The sequence below is a fragment of the Ascidiella aspersa genome, chromosome 2, assembly GCF_963924565.1.
Source record: "Ascidiella aspersa chromosome 2, kaAscAspe10.2, whole genome shotgun sequence".
NCBI classification, from domain to species: domain Eukaryota; kingdom Metazoa; phylum Chordata; class Ascidiacea; order Phlebobranchia; family Ascidiidae; genus Ascidiella; species Ascidiella aspersa.
The window spans coordinates 27,804,048-27,820,417 of NC_139448.1; the positions used below are offsets into that span (position 1 = coordinate 27,804,048).

General features: G+C 34.4%; 1 pseudogene; it reads left to right on the top strand.

Annotated features, from left to right (window-relative positions):
- Positions 1-4,678: 4,678 nt before the first annotated feature.
- On the top strand, positions 4,679-14,660 carry LOC146164653 (cytochrome P450 2H1-like; annotated as a pseudogene).
- The last annotated feature ends 1,710 nt before the right edge of the window (positions 14,661-16,370 follow it).

Genomic DNA, 16,370 nt, shown 5'->3' on the forward strand with positions numbered 1-16,370 from the left:
ACATATGTACTTTAATATACTTTTGATAAATGTGTAGTAATAATGTTTTATTAACTGTGCAAGACTGTCAGGTTGAGAATCTGAAATGTATGTTACAAAAGCCATGTCTTGGAAAATGAAGTGACTGAATTGTGGTTTTTGTTTCAGAATTATAGGTATTTCATTTATCAATCCAAAAGCAATGAAAGTTGTAAAATACTATTTCATGATGATTCATGGCTTTACACTTTGTACACATTAAAGGATTAACTTAGATGAAACATTTAAGGTTTGTATGCTTTTAAATAGAAATTTAATTTTTCTGTTAAACAATCGAGTATGCTTTTAACAATTTATTATTATTAAAGATACTTAATTACACTGCTTTGTTTCAGGGAAATCAATGACAGCAAACAAATTGCTCTTTTCGACTTCAAAAACAACTTCACGGACGATCAAGGTTAAAATGTAATTACATTTTACTTACATGTTTTACATGAAAATAGTTTATTCGCATTTGGCTTTTATTTCATATGTAGCGGCCAGCGAGGAAAACTATTGCCTTTCGAAATTGGCTAATATATAAGTTTTTGCTTAGAATCTTTCATCATAGAATATGTAAAAAAATATGTTACATATTGTTCCAGCATTTTCGCCAATTTTGATGTTTTTTTAATCTATAAAATTTCTGAGGTGCTTTTTTTGTTTTAGTTTGAATTTATCATTTCCATTATTTAAATCTTACATTGAAGTTTTAAATGTAAAATTTAATCTGTAGTCTTTTGGAATGCTAATGGCCCTTTAATAAATTATATAGTTTACATAATTTTCTTTATTTCCAGCAATTTTAACTGCAAAGTGCAAGATGGGAAAATAAAAGTCTGTGACAAAGTGCAAGTGGAAATCAACAAAAGAATATGGATCACAAGGTAAACAAACTCAATTTTTTTTAAATTTGTGGAAAATACATTTAATTTATATGTGTTGTGTATAGTGTCTGGTCTGAATGTCCCAGTAATGGGCAACTTTTGGGGGTTACATTGTGTATCACTAGTTTAAGCACAAATTTTAATAGCACATAATGTCCAATACAATAATCTGGCACACATATTTACTTTTTGTATGAAATAATGATTTAATTTGTTTTCAAAGTAGGGTGAACCTTTTTTTTAATTTTAGTTGGTTATGAAGATATCAATTACAATAAAAATGAACTTGTTTCGCAATCATTGCACTGTCATTCAGTTACAGCAGGGGCGGGCAACATACAGGATTTTAAGCGGCCCGTAGACAGCTTCAGGCCTTAAATGATCCACATTTCGCAACTAAAATCATTATACTTATGATGCTTTTAGTAGCGAAATATTGTTATCTTATTCCTTTAAGTTCCAAACAAACTGATTTTCGGTTTACTAAGTTCTGAACTTAGTTTATTTTTCTTCATGTCGGGAAGTAATCAGTATGTTTAATGTGCAATGAAAGTGTGGCCGTGTGTAAAGAGTACAACATTAGTGGCCATTATGCGACAAAATATGCAAGATTTGGCAGTACTTAATCCGGCCCGCCAAGTACTTCATTTTCCCATATCTGGCCCGCCAACCGGAGAAGTTGCCCACCCTTGAGTTACAGTGTAACATAAATAAAACATTTCCTAATGCTACAAATTAGTGCATGTCTTAATAATATGTTTTGTGGTGATTAGTGACAGACTAAAACATGTTTTTATGACATTACATGTAGTGGTTCTGGATGGTAACTTCAAATTGTTACTATGTTAGGCAAATAAAAAAAAAAGTTGTTCAGTGACAGTGTATAATTTAATTATTGCAGTATATTATATTGATCTAAATTTTATTTTCTAGGCAGCCATGCTCAACTCGTCTTAAAGAAAAGCTCTTCAAGGCCTTTATTGGGCTAACCTTTGTACATCACATCAGCATTTCTGCATTTGTATATTAGTGGATGGAATGGCTGTTAAATTAGACTTAGCGGAAGAACAGCACTTTTGAACAAATTGTTAAGTTATATTTCATTGATATTCGAGCCTGTTAATATGCACAGGATTTAAGTTATCAATTAACTTTAAGTTGCTCTGTGTTTGTATTTTTTTAAACCACCTACTTAAGGCCCAACCTTGAAAATTTGCCAAGTGTAGAAATTATAAATATTAAAAAATATATATATTTTTTTGTTGTTTTTATTTACTTTTTTATTTTTTGTTGCATATATATTTTTGTTTGCATTAACACTTTCATTGTCTCCATTTCCAACATGTTATTTTGTGTATTATGTAAGTTTTCCGTTATCCTACTCCTTTTCCTTTTTAATGTAAGCACTTCAATTTTTAATGTGTAGTTTTCTTTTCCAAGTTTTACATTTTTTGAAACTTTCACTGTGTTGAGCTTTTTGTGTTGTTTTTCACCTTTTTCGCGCAATAAAATGGTTTACCCAATGAAATTTTTGTGGAATTGATTTGGAAACACTGAATACTAGCCCTAAACACCTGAAATTTAAACATGTTTAATTTTAAACGTGCTGACATTTCGCCCCTTTCAGGTGTTTAATTTTGGTGTTTAATCGAATGACAGTGTATAATAATGTATTTCAGATCCCTTTTTGACCAGACAATATACGGCATTTTCTATACTTAATACAAAAACTTACATACGTACAAGAATGCCAGATTGGCTTTTTTGACAACAAATTTCAAATATCTGGCTTTTTCAATGTGGTTGAGGTCAGAAAATCATTATGCTTTTTGACTTTTTTCTGTCATTTTTACAGAGGATAAAACTAAAATTATAGAGGCAAAAACTTGCTAAAACTAATTAAATCCATACGTTTTTTTGAAAGCTTTCCTGGTTAAATATCGAAATAATATATCATATCATTATGGGACAATGCTTATTAACATTGTTTGCATGACTTTATTCTATTGAACTTTAGGGTGAGCACGCGCTTGGACATAAAAAAACATAAATTTTATCTCGTTTTTCTATAATTATAATGTAAGTACCAGGAGTTAGTTTTTACAATAAAAATATTTATTTTTGGATGTTGTGAACGAGCTATGTAACTCATATGGCCACAGCACACTATAATTGTTTTGATCCTCAACGAGAACTTGATACTAGTTGTGATTTTTTATCATACCAATCAACCATGAAGTATATTTAAACGAAAGTCAATGTATTGTGAATAGAAAAATACATTTAATTGCTTTCAACTTTTTTCTAGGTTTTTACGTACGGTTAATATCAAAACATCATTTTTTGCTTAAATTTGTAGCATTTCGGGTCATTTCAGTTTTTTTGTTGAATGTGTATAATCAAAAATGTTGCTACTTTTTCACGCCTTTTAGCAAACACTCGCTGTCACTCTGAGAACAAAGCATTTGGCTGTTTCACACATGATGAATGCTATATCGTGAAACATATTTCCGTTACAGATAAAAGTATTTCACCTGTGTGAACAAGTTGCTGTCACAGTTCCCGTCTGCCAGAAAGGCTCTATGAATCATTTCCGCTTTTTCGTGTCACCTTTTCTCTTTTATGCAAACTTTAAACTTGTGTATGCGAAAGCTGATATCAATATAGCCCAGTACCCAGAAGTAAAATGTTGAGTGGTTGTTTTCTGAGCTATAAAGGCTTAATACGAAGCAGAAGATGAACAATTCTATTTGAATAAGAATTCACGAGGCAGTAAGACATTAATGATTCTCAAAATTAACCAGCTTGCTTCAAATTAAAATTTTAATTTGACAACCCTGCTGCGGACCGGTAGCAAACATCTCGCGAACCGGTACCGGTCCGCGGACGGGCGGTTGCCGACCACTGCTGTAGAGATTTAGCAATGATTCTACTAAGAAGTTAGTATATTAACGCTGTCTATATGTAATGCCAAAGCTAAACAACGGTAAAATATAGAAACAATGTGGAATAGGGTACTTATTATTGAAATAGTTAGTTGGCAGAAATATAGTGTGCTTGGCCATGCCTTATGACCGCTTACCCTAGGACCACCCTTGATGTGAGTTTATATACGTTTAATGGTATTTATTGAATTTTTGTCTTGCTATTGTGAAGAAAAATGGGTCAGCATAAACTTATATTTGCTCTACATGTCAACGCGTGGCTGAAAATTCAAAAAGGCAAATTTGCGCAATCTATAGATTTTCATATGCTTTATCTCTGGTTTTCCCTAAAGACTATGATCGCACATCCATTCAAGTCGATGTTTATGGTTCATATAAATACTAAATATTTGATGAAATATTAGAACTATTATCTTTGAAATCTGGTGTTTCATAATCCAAAAAGAACCTTGGTAGTCACTTTAAATAAAGCAATATACGCTTTAAAACTGCAAGAGCAGATACACCGAGATCAAGACACTTGTTTATAAAGCGTGCTAAAATTTTATGCCAATATCAGTTTTAATTGTTAAATGCAACAAAATAAAAGAAAGTTTGTTGCCAAACAAAATATACTTACCAAAGTTAAATTTGGCATAATGAACCATACAGTAAGTTCGATAGTATAATGGCATTTTGTTGACAACCTGCTGTTAAACCTTATCCCAAAAAATAGGACTTTAAATATGTTTTTTCGATCATACAGTGGCATCTTCAGTATGTTACTTTACACAAGTGTTATTGAAACACCCTCACTTTAAAACTAGATCCCTTTAAAAAAATACAATGGAATTTTTTGGCGTTTATTTTCCCGAAATTTCGGCCTCAAATGGAATTCCTCTTGCGATATTTTTCTTGTTCTACCTGTGGTTCAGGCGACCACAACATTTCCCACCAGGCCCAAGAGGTCTGCCCATCGTCGGAGTACTTCCGTTTATAGGAAAATTTCCCGAACGACGCTTTCAAAAGTGGAGCGAAAAATACGGACCCGTAATGTCGGCCAGAATCGGTCGAAACGAGTGGGTGGTTCTTAACGATTACCAAAGTATTTCCGAGGTACCGCTAGTAGTAACTTATTAATAGGTAAATAACAACTTCTGCAGTTCATTTAAATTGTAGGAAGTTATATAGTTAGGCAATTTTAATTAACTTTCATTTTTTACTTTTTATTGCATAAACCTAAATAAATCACTGATTTAACTAATATTTCAAACTATAAATGTCCTAACTTAAAGTATGAATATTCACAATTGGAATATTGTCGGTATAAGTTCAAATTAAAAACTAATCGTGACTTAACAACATTTTAAATAACTTAACCTGGGACATAGCTTTACCATTAAAGACATATTTTACTTAAACTAACTATTTTGAAAATATGTGATCCGAACTTTCAAAATATGTTTAGCCTATATTTTCATGCCAATGGTATATATTTACAGGCTCTGGTAAAGCAAAAAGAGAAGTTTTCCGGACGACCGATACACCCGTTGTTTAAACAAATTACAGGAGGACATGGAATAGTATTTATGGACTACAATACTTGTTGGAAATCTCAAAGAAAGTTTGGCACCACAACCTTACGAGGGTAAGTCAATTAATAACTTTAATATTTATCAGTCGAAATATATATATACCCTTTTTAATACGAAATGTGCAATTGCTATCATAAACCGTCGGGGGACTATTTTTCTCCAAAATCAAATATGCATTTACTCTTTTCTTGAGTACTGCATAGGACGTTCTTTCGTAACTTTATTTTGTCCCCTTAAGTACGCATTAACAGGAGAGGTTCAAGTCTTTTATGATCGTGCTAAACACTGATTAAAAAAGCTGCGACCATTGCATGTTAACAAGAAAGTTTGCCTTCAAACGCAAACTAGGCATTTAAACCCATGCGTGTTTTAGTACAAATAAATTCAGGTTGAGTACACAACATTTCATATGGTTCCAAATCACCAATTCTACTGTTTGCCATGTGAAGACCATTACAAACAAATATCTCGCGAATGTGTACGATTACCCTTAAACGCTTATTACGCGTAGCAAATAAAAAAAAACTTATTACGCGTAGCAAAACCATGAATAAAAAGAAAAGAAAAAGGTTTTAGATTCATGAAAATGGGATTTAAGAACCATATAAGTTTATTCAAAGCTCCCGGTGAAAGACGTACATTAAACTACCCTTGTGAGTTATTTCATTCCTACAGCCCCATAGGCGCAGCCAGGGGCCATGCCTCTCCTAATTATTTGTTTTTTTAGCATTGATGAGCAGTACCACAACAGACGATCACAGGCATGCCACACCTTCAATTGGCATGGACTGTTACGTCACAACTTATGTAGTTAATAACGTTTGCTATACATTAATGTAGTTTTACTACTTTTAGTCAGTTTTTGCTCTTTGATAGGTTTTTGAGTATGTGTTAACGCTCAGTCAGTTGCTGCTCGAAACGGTTTGCTAGCATTGTTATTTGTGTTGGTTGCGGCAGTTAATACGATGGTAACAGCTAAACAAAAAAGTTCAAACTTTTTGCACCCCCCCCCCCTAAAAAAAAAAAAAAACGGCTGGCTACGTCGCTGTACAACCCGTTACATTTAGAGGACCAACACTTTGCTAAAGTTTGCAAACATCAGAATCGTAACGTCGTTGCCATAATCATGATTGTTGTTATATGCATTTGCCGGTAATTTATCGAAATGACTTTTAAGGTACCTTTTTTCATTTTGATCGTGGTTGACGCCGTGTGGACTCAAATTTTAATCCAAACAAACCTTAGTTTTTCGGGCTGCACGCGTCGCGTGTTTGTAATTATTGCAAAAAAGGCCTAGGTGCGCTGTCATTAACAGTTGTTATATTAAAATGCTAAAATAACTCGTTTTAACAAAAAAAATAAGTTACATTCTATAGGTCTTTCGGATTTTAGTTTTGACCTGCGACTATAGGAGAAGTCTCGACCACTGGTTTAAAGTAATAAATAAATACGAAAATTTGAGTAACCACGTAGGCCTAACGAAGAACAATAAGGTGTGTTTATTATTTTGAAAATATTATACTGCATACTAATTAAAAACTGATTGCCTCAAACTATACATCATAGTTTCGATTTGAAGTACATAAATGTTGCACGATCTGACGAGATGTTTTATAAATGGATACAACGTGTATTATTTCATGAGTATATTATCGTTAAAAATAGTATTGTTTGTACAATATATGCCTTCGACGCATGTAATCTACACTCAAAAGTTTCCCGGCATGAATAATTTTCAGTTGCCAATTTTTGGAAATCTTTGGTTACTAACAGTAGAATTGGATTTTTTATAATATTTACCATGGTTTAGGTTTGGTGTTGGTAAAAAGAGTATGGAAGAGCGCGTATCAGAAGAGGTGCACTATCTGTGCAAGCAAATTCAACAACAAAATGAACAGCCATTCAACATACTGGTAACAATCCAACTGTTCATGAATATGTCGTGTGGGCTATAATACACATTTCTTCGCCAAATTGGAAGCTTTTTTTGTTTTTGATAAATTTCAAAATTATAGAACCTCACTGTGCTATAACTGAATATTATTATAAATTATTTAGAAGGACCTAACAAACGCTGTAGCCAACAACATATGAAGTATCGTCTTTGGAAACCGGTACGATTACAGTGACAAGGAATTTGCTGAATTAGTCCACAAGATGGATTTTGGGTATTTTAATTATGAATAACATTTATTTGTCGGTGTTCAATTTTCGAACCCTCTTTGCAAGTGTTTAAGTTTTATGCCAACAATACTAAAGACTGTTATAACAATTTGTTAAACTGAAACTAAATTTTTTTTTAAATAACAATAGGTTTTTGCGTTTAAAAGTTAAGAAAATTAGAAGCATGAGCAAAACTGATATTGTATATTTTTTTAGATTCTGTATAACAGCTAAAGTGAAAAACAAGAAATAAAAATCAACCTGTAAACATGTTTATTACAACGAAGGTTCATAGACTCCAACCAGGCTCGAATGATTAGACTAATGCTGTTCGAACCGAATTTGATGAAGCTACCTCCATTTTTTTCATCAAGCGATAGATTTGTCTCGGACATAAAAGCTGTGCTTGGTCAGTATTTATAAAAAAACTACAAACTTTCATTTGTGTAAAGGGTCAAATAAATCGACTATATATCATTGAGTTGTCGTCATCAGACGGGCACAATTATATAGAATTTGAACAATATTACAAGTTAAACAGACGTTTCTGGATCTTATTATAATTTAACGGACGTTTGGTGACGTATTTTTCTAAACATGAGCAAAGGGGCACAACTTGTTGACAGTCCATGGACACAACTAAAAAAAATTATTAAAACCTCTTGTCTTAGCATTATCGAAATTGCTCACTAAATAGATTTTATTGTTAGTAAGGTAACAATTGTTTCCATACAGAAATAACCATGTAACAAACTCTTTTCTAAATTAAAATCACTCTCCGCAAACTTTATAGTAACAATGTTTGAAAAACTATAGTTTTTATTATGTTAAAGAAGGGGTATGCAACCTGCTGCCCGAAGAGCGAACGTATGTGGCCAGCGACACGCTTTAGTTTTAAGCCCGCGACAGAATATTAAGTGTATTCGTCAAGTTTATTTTTTTATTCAAATATCCCGGGAATACGAGCACTAAACTTTGTTATTTATTTGTTGCCGCTTACTTAAATTGCTTCAGTATATGGTCTAAAATGTTTTGTGGCTGTACATTAACATTTTTTAACGTACGTGAAAAAGCATTTTCCCCCTAAATTAAGTACCCCCATTAATAAGCAACTAAACATCTGTAAAATGACGTTTAGGGCAAATCTGGTAGATAACAAATGCCTTTAATGGTGAAAATAACGACCAAAAAATAGACGATAAAAGCGACATGCTTTATTATCAAACGTTTCGGCAATTTCTAATGCCATCATCAGTGATCAGTTTAGAAATTGCCGAAACGTTTGAAAATAAAGCATGTCGCTTTTAACGTCTATTTGGGCCGCTATTTTCACCATTAAACTTATGAACAGATCCGTATACAGTGTTACAAATGCCTTTGACTCGTGGTTTATTTCGGATTCACATACTTGGCTTGCTGTTCGATTCGGGTAAACATATTTAACCCGTCGCTATAGGTTGTACACCCCTGTGTTAGTACACTGTATAATACTGTGAATGTAAGAAAATGGCAATACTTTGAGTAAACAGTCATTCTATTTTTTAGATTTTCTCAAAGTGATAATAACCAAACATAAGACTAGCTTTGATCCAAACAGTTTGAGAGATTTTATTGATGCCTTTATCGCAAATATGGACGGAAAAGAAGATAATTTTTCCACGGTAAAGACTACTATAAAAATAAGGAGTTGAGGTTTTTACCTATAGTTGGTTAATTTGTTTGAACTAATGTTTTTTCTTTTACATGTTTATATTGTGGCCATTGCAGTGATGTTGTATAGGCGTCGGAGTCAGTGTTGTAATGATCGACTTAAGCCAATGACTTGACTTAAGTGCACATAAATCACTGTTTTGAAATGACTTGACTTGACTTAAGTCATTTGGACAAATGACTTGGGTTAACATGAAGCGTTTTCTTTAAGTATTTTTTTATAAAATTGAGCTATTTATCCAAATTTTTGAACGTTAAACAAATTGCTTGCTATATGTTGCGTTTTACTTATTTTTTAGTTCAGTTATTGTTCATAATCGAACGAGTTTAAAAATATAGTTTAACATTTTATTTTTTGACAAAGACATGACTTGAAGTTGACTGCTCTAATTATGACTTGACAGGGACTTGACTTGCGAAAGTGATGACTTGGACTGGGACTTGACTTGTTATTTATTCAAAAAGACTTGACTTGGACTTAAGTTGTTTTACAAATGACTTGACTTGGACTTAAGTCATTTTAAAATGGCTTGTTTGCAACACTGGTCAGAGTACTAACTTAACACAGCGAAACGCTTATTCTATCCAGTTTCGTGCCATCTTGTGCCGAAAAATTAATTCCGTGTAAATTTATCAGTACTTTTAAAAGAACATTCCTATTTGTGGTTTTACACCGACGGCTAATTATGTCTGTCAATGCTTACACCACAAGTAAGTAAAAGTGCGATTTATTTTAACAGGACAAGCAACTTCTGCAATGCGTGCGTGACCTTTTCGTGGCAGGAACAGAAACATCAACTAATACGATTCGCTGGGCAATTTTAGTCTTTCTACACTATCCTGAAACCCAAATCAGATTATTTGAGGAAATAAGAACGGTTATCGGTATGCGATTATAGTAAATTCATTTTCCAAGTTTAAACTTGTTTTTCCCAATCAGTGTTTTTCACTTCATTTTAGGAATTGACCGACGTGCCACAATGTCTGACAAGGCTAATATGCCTTATACTTCCGCGTTTATTGAAGAGGTCTTTCGATTTCGGACGATGTCCCCGCTTTCCCTTCACCATAAAACGACTCAAGATGCCAATCTCAACGGATACTTCATTCCGCGAAATACAAGGGTGAATTTATTTGTAGACGTTTGTAGTTTGGCTCTAGTCTATAACAAGCAGGCGCATGCGGCCCGCGAGAACATTTTGTGCGGCCCGTGTCGAAATTTTGGATTGTCAAGTATTTGACAATATTTAAGTGTCACAGATCTTTTTTTTATCAGATTTGAAAGTTAAAATTCACTCTAAAATTGCTTCAAAAACCTGGAACTACTCATCAAACTTCACTGTCATATTACTTTCAAACGCTACTACTTATGCGGTAAAAGATCTACTATTACGTCACATTGCCTATTCAACTCTGTACAGTTGTCACAATAACGCTGATTTGGTCATCTCATAATCAGTGCTCTCACTTTTTAAAGAGTAACTGAAACTAATGAAAGACACACACAAACATGTGTTTAATAACATCTGTGATCTACTTGCATCATAGATCGACAGATTCGGCGAGTCTGCGATGGCTTTTCGGCGTACTATTGATACGGAAGCCGTAATCGTTGGTCATAAAGCAAATTCCGAGGGGCTAGATCACAGATGTTATTAAACACATGTTTGTGTGTGTCTTTCATTGATTGATACGGACTGATGATCCCCCAGTGTGAAGTTGCTTGTACTAACAAAATGTGCAAGTATTGGCGCATGGTTGTTTCTCGACTCGCTCCTCTCTGAGCCTGCATAGCTCAGTTGGTAGAGCGACGGTCCCGGCTTGACCGGAGGTCGTGAGTTCGAACCTCACTGCAGGCCAGTTGTTTTTCTGGCTTGCTCTGCTTGCATCATAGATCGACAGATTCGGCGAGTCTGCGATGGCTTTTCGGTGTAACTGAAACTACTTAGCCTATTTCAAACCTGGCATGAATTTGTTGATTGTTGCGCTATTGGACGTTATGCATTATACTAGCTTAGTCAAATTTTTTTCTTAATGTGGTCAGGTGAAATATATCATTTTAATTAAAATGGCACCAGGTGGTGAAGTATGTCAGCACATTGCTGCTAAAATGAGTAGCTGGACATAATGTACAATAGTAGTCTAGACCTATAGGTTATAGGCTACACCAGGGTGGTCCAAACCCAGGCCCGCAACATCATTGTTCGTGGCCGCGAAGTAATATTGAATTAATTATTGCATGCGCACCGTTGAGAGTTAAATCAAAGAACTCTAAGTGACCAATGAACAGTAAGCATACTGCAATTGTTTGAGTATGATTATATTTTTCCGGTTATACTGTGGGGCACGAGATTAGTTTAGTCGAAGCTTCTGACTTTCGTTTTAAGGTTGCGTGCGAATAACTCGTTAGCCAACCACACGACGTATAGGTTAATAGAATTGTATTATCTGATAAGCGAACAACCAGTTAAACTATAGAAGGCGGACAAGTTAGCATATAGGAGATGCTAGTTGCAATATCAAAGTTGCGAACAGCAAAACGATAACTGAGAAGAAGCCTTTTTTTACAAGCGGAAGGCGGTCTTAAGTATACAAATCCCTGAGCTGACAGCACAGAGATAATGCAAGCCAGTAACTACTTTGCACTTTGGAGCGAGTAGGCAATAAATCTGTGGCATAAGCAAATACATCACAAAAGTTACTGTAAACACAATCTCTTAGTCGGTAAGTTATAGTCATGCGATCTACAATACCATAAAATAAACCAGTTTTTAAGCGATAAATTTTTTGTAATTTGGCGATTGTGTGCCACACCTCATTTTAGTAAGGTACGGACATAATGGACAATAGTAGTCTAGACCTAAAGGTTATAGGCTACACTAGGGTGGTCCAAACCCAGGGCTGCAACATCATTGTTCGTGGCCGCGAAGTAATGTTGAATTAATTATTGCATGCGCACCGTTGACAGTCGAATCAAAGAACTCTAAGTGACCAACGAACAATTGTTTGAGTATGATTACATTTTTCCGGTTATACCATAAAATAAACCAGTTTTTGCGCGATAAATTTTTTGTAATTTGGCGATTGTGTGCCACACCTCATCTTAGTAAGGTACGCATGGTTTCCGCACATATTCTACCCTCATAAAATGCAGTCAACTAAATTAAAAGTTTTGTGAAATACGTAAATTTTTCGCGCTTGGCGCGCACCAATTTTCCCAGTTTTATAACACTCGATTTCATTTGCGCACAAGTTCAACGATAGTAGCAAGTTTCTGGAGCTTATATGTATTTAACGATGCTTTGTGACGTCATTTTAACCATTTTATGTCCCGACCAAACGAAAATCGTTGATCCGCCCTAGGCACGCATGTAGCATTTTACGTGGCCCGCAAATAATATGCAAGTAATTTTGTGGCCCGCGATGCTGTTAACCTTCGACCACCCTGGGCTATAACAATGCAGTTATTTAAAAAAATATGGGAAAATCTACTGCGCGCTTTTAGCATGTAAACAAGGTTAGTTTGTTTCTCATTTGTATATCATTATGTAACCTTACTATAACCATCTTTGAGGTAATGTGATCAAATATCATAACGCGCTAATTGTGTTTTAGGGATTTTTCATGCCATCTAGGGATTTTTTGACTTAGCTTTAGGGATTTTCTGGTTTTCATTTGTGAGAGTCCTGCTCATAATGTATAAATTGATTTGTCGAGTTGTAGGCTAGCCTATAGTATTGAACAAATTGCTGTAGTTTAAAAAGCTAAATTACGCTAAATTACGTCTTTTGCTTCAAAAATGAGAAAAATCACAGGCGAAAGAAACGTTTTTCAAGATAAGTGGGAAGAGTTATATTTTGTTACCGCGGTCAGAGATACTATAGTTACTGCCTTATTTGCCGGCAGAAAATAGCTGTTATGAAGAAGTATAACAAGGGGTTGCACTTCGAAACAATGCACCGCGATAAATAAGATGCTTACCAGGGCGAAGTAAGAAAATAAAAAGTTAAACAACTGAAACCTGCATTTTGCAAACAAAGAAGTTTCTTTGCCAATATTAGGCAGTCTACATCTGTAAGCAACTCTAAGATTTGTTTCTGCTGACAATTTGAAGCCCAATATCGAGGTCCAATTGTCCTTGAAAAATGCTGCCAGTAAAGTAACGAGAACAAATAACTATAGCCTAAAATCAGCCTACATTTGTTTATATTTTATTGTGTTCTTATTATGGGTTCTTAATGGTTGAAATTTTATTGTGAATTGCGGCCCGTGGGCATTTTACACGTCCTCATTTGGCCCTCAGAGCAATTTAAGTTTGAGACCCTTGAACTATAGTATAAAAGTGCCTACATTTGTTGCACGGTAAGGCGACCTGACAATACTTACTTTACCGAAATGCCGTTCCGGACCATTTCGGCTTACTTTCAGCCCTTGTTGAAAAAGGATACGCTTCGGCATTTTCAAAAAAACATTACGTTGTTAGATATCGTCTCAGCTACAGACCTATATTAGGGTAAAACATGATTTAATGACGACATCTATAATGGATATTCGATAACTTGAAAAAATCGTTTCACTTTACACTTGCAGTATAAACCACTTTTGCAAGCTACAATGTACGGTGGTTTTCTACACACGGGCCCACTTATAATCTTTTTTCACAAGTGTTTGCGGACACAGCAGTCTGAAAATTTGCTAAGAATATATAAACTATTGCGTAACTATAGGGATTTAGGTAAATGTAAATATACAAATGCAATTTGTTTGTTAAAGTCAAACTTGCGCGTCAAGCCTTTCCGTGGTCTGTTTTTATAGCCTATCTTGCCTATAGTTGGCTAAGTTTTCAAAAAAAAATTAGAAGCCCTTTAGCAAATCTTCGTAAATCGTTGATGCAGCTTACGCTCGCGAACTGTATTTAACAAATTTCTACAGATAAAATTGTAGGATCCAGGTTTTCTGTTTGGGGCATAACTTTAGTAAATTTAATTTGGCCCTATATAGGCATCGTTTGTCTATCTTTACTTATTTTTTCCTCGCAGATTGTCCCGAACATTTGGGCCGTACATAACGATCCCAGTGTATTTCCCGAACCTGACATGTTCAATCCAGGTCGTTATCTGAACGAAAATGGACAGTTCGTCAAATCGAAACACGTCATTCCCTTCTCGTTGGGGCCACGTCACTGTCTCGGAGAGCAACTTGCCCGGATGGAAATCTTTATTTTTATCGTTTCTCTCGTCCAGAAATTTGATTTTTATCCCGACCCAGCCATTGAGCAGCTCCCGGAAATTGTTGATGGGGTTGGCAGTCGGGTTTTTGTTCCACATCCATATTCAGTGGTCGCAAAAGAAAGATCATGAATTTTGAGTTGTTTTAAACAAGTTTACTTGGATTCCTAAACAATGTGGTTTATATTTGACGATGTAAGGTATACATAAATCGAAAAATATATAACGGTATATATTTTCGTGTTGATAAAACTGATGCAGGGCTATTTAAATAGGTTCGCGAAAAATGCAGGTAGCCATAGTAGAAGTAAAGAAAACACCAGAACACCCTGCTCCAGTATACTCTTGGCCAAAAAAGTTGAAATGATAGCCGAGTAGGGCATTGTCGTTTTTCTTTATTCCCGCCCCTACCCAAAATCTTAATCAAGTGGTATATTAAGGCAGCACATCAAAGAAGCAAGTTTAGGGAAATTACTCTCAACATTCACCACCCTGTCGTGTTGCGCCCTGAAATAAGGTAAACTTTAGAACCACAAAGTAGCACTTGTCTCTGAAAGTTAATCAGTGGTCACATGCATTTATATATACTATAAAAATTTAAGTTTCTCTATTTAATACGAGTCAAAACATGGCGTAGCAAACAGGTGATAAAAAAAAAACATATACGGTGTAATTGTTAAATTATTTGTTTGATATGTGTTATTTACAATTATCCAAAGGGTACATTAGAATGATGTAAAGATGTTATTGATTTGCGCTTTGACCAGATAAATTTGTTTGAAGTTTCTATTTCGAAGGAGTCACGTATAGGCGTTAGGATATGGAGTGGTCACAGTAAAGTGGAGAAAAAAGTTAAGGCTGGATAAATTGCATTGTTAGTATAAAAATATTATTATCTAATATAATGTTTAAAAACGCTCTTCATTTAACATTTGTATGTTTAAAAAAATGACCGCTTTGATTTTTAACAAAGGAGGAAAAACAATCGCGCACACACGAAAAATACGATAAGTTGCCAAACTTTAAAACTGGCCGAGCCAAACAAAAAACACAATGTAGAATCATGCGAGCCGCCTCGTAAAATATGCCGAATTCAACAAATTGCCAACAACTAAACCATTCATGGTTGCCAGTTAGGATTTTTTAAAGCCAAATTTGAAAATTTAGGCTTTTTTTTAACCTGTTTGGATTTTATTTTTTCTAAAAAAAAATCCTAATGAAATTTGGCTTTTTTAGGCTTTTTTCGTTTTTTTTCAAAATGTTATGAGTGTTATGTTAAGAAGAGATCAAACTAACACAAAAAGAGAAAAAATTTCCAAAAAATATCACGAAAAGAGAAAAATTGCTAAGAAAAATTTGCGAAAACAAAAAAAATTGCCACTAAAAAATTCCAAAAAGAGAAAAAAATTAAGAAAATTTGCCACAAAAAGAGAAATTCAATGTACCAGCATGGCCATTTAATGCATTTATTTAACGAAAAACATAGGGTTGTTAGAGTTTGTAGTAGATTTGTTTTTTTTGGCCTTTTTTTAGAGTAAGTTTGGCTTTTTTTATTTTTTTCATCTGGCAACCTGGAAACCATTGTTAGTAGCGTGGGATAGAGTCGTTAAACTTGTTCTGCGTAAGTGTAAACTGCTTTGTATACTGTTGTAAGATTGAGATTTGTTGAAACTCTACAAATGTATTATTTAGTTTTTGTGTTAAATCTTACTGCAATTTTACCGCAGGACAGACTTAAGCCTTGCATGTTTACACTACAATCCTGATTTGACCAACTTATTTCGCCAATCAATGTTCTTAACCAGCTGTATTATGGCGTGGCACCAATATTAGGCCTATTTT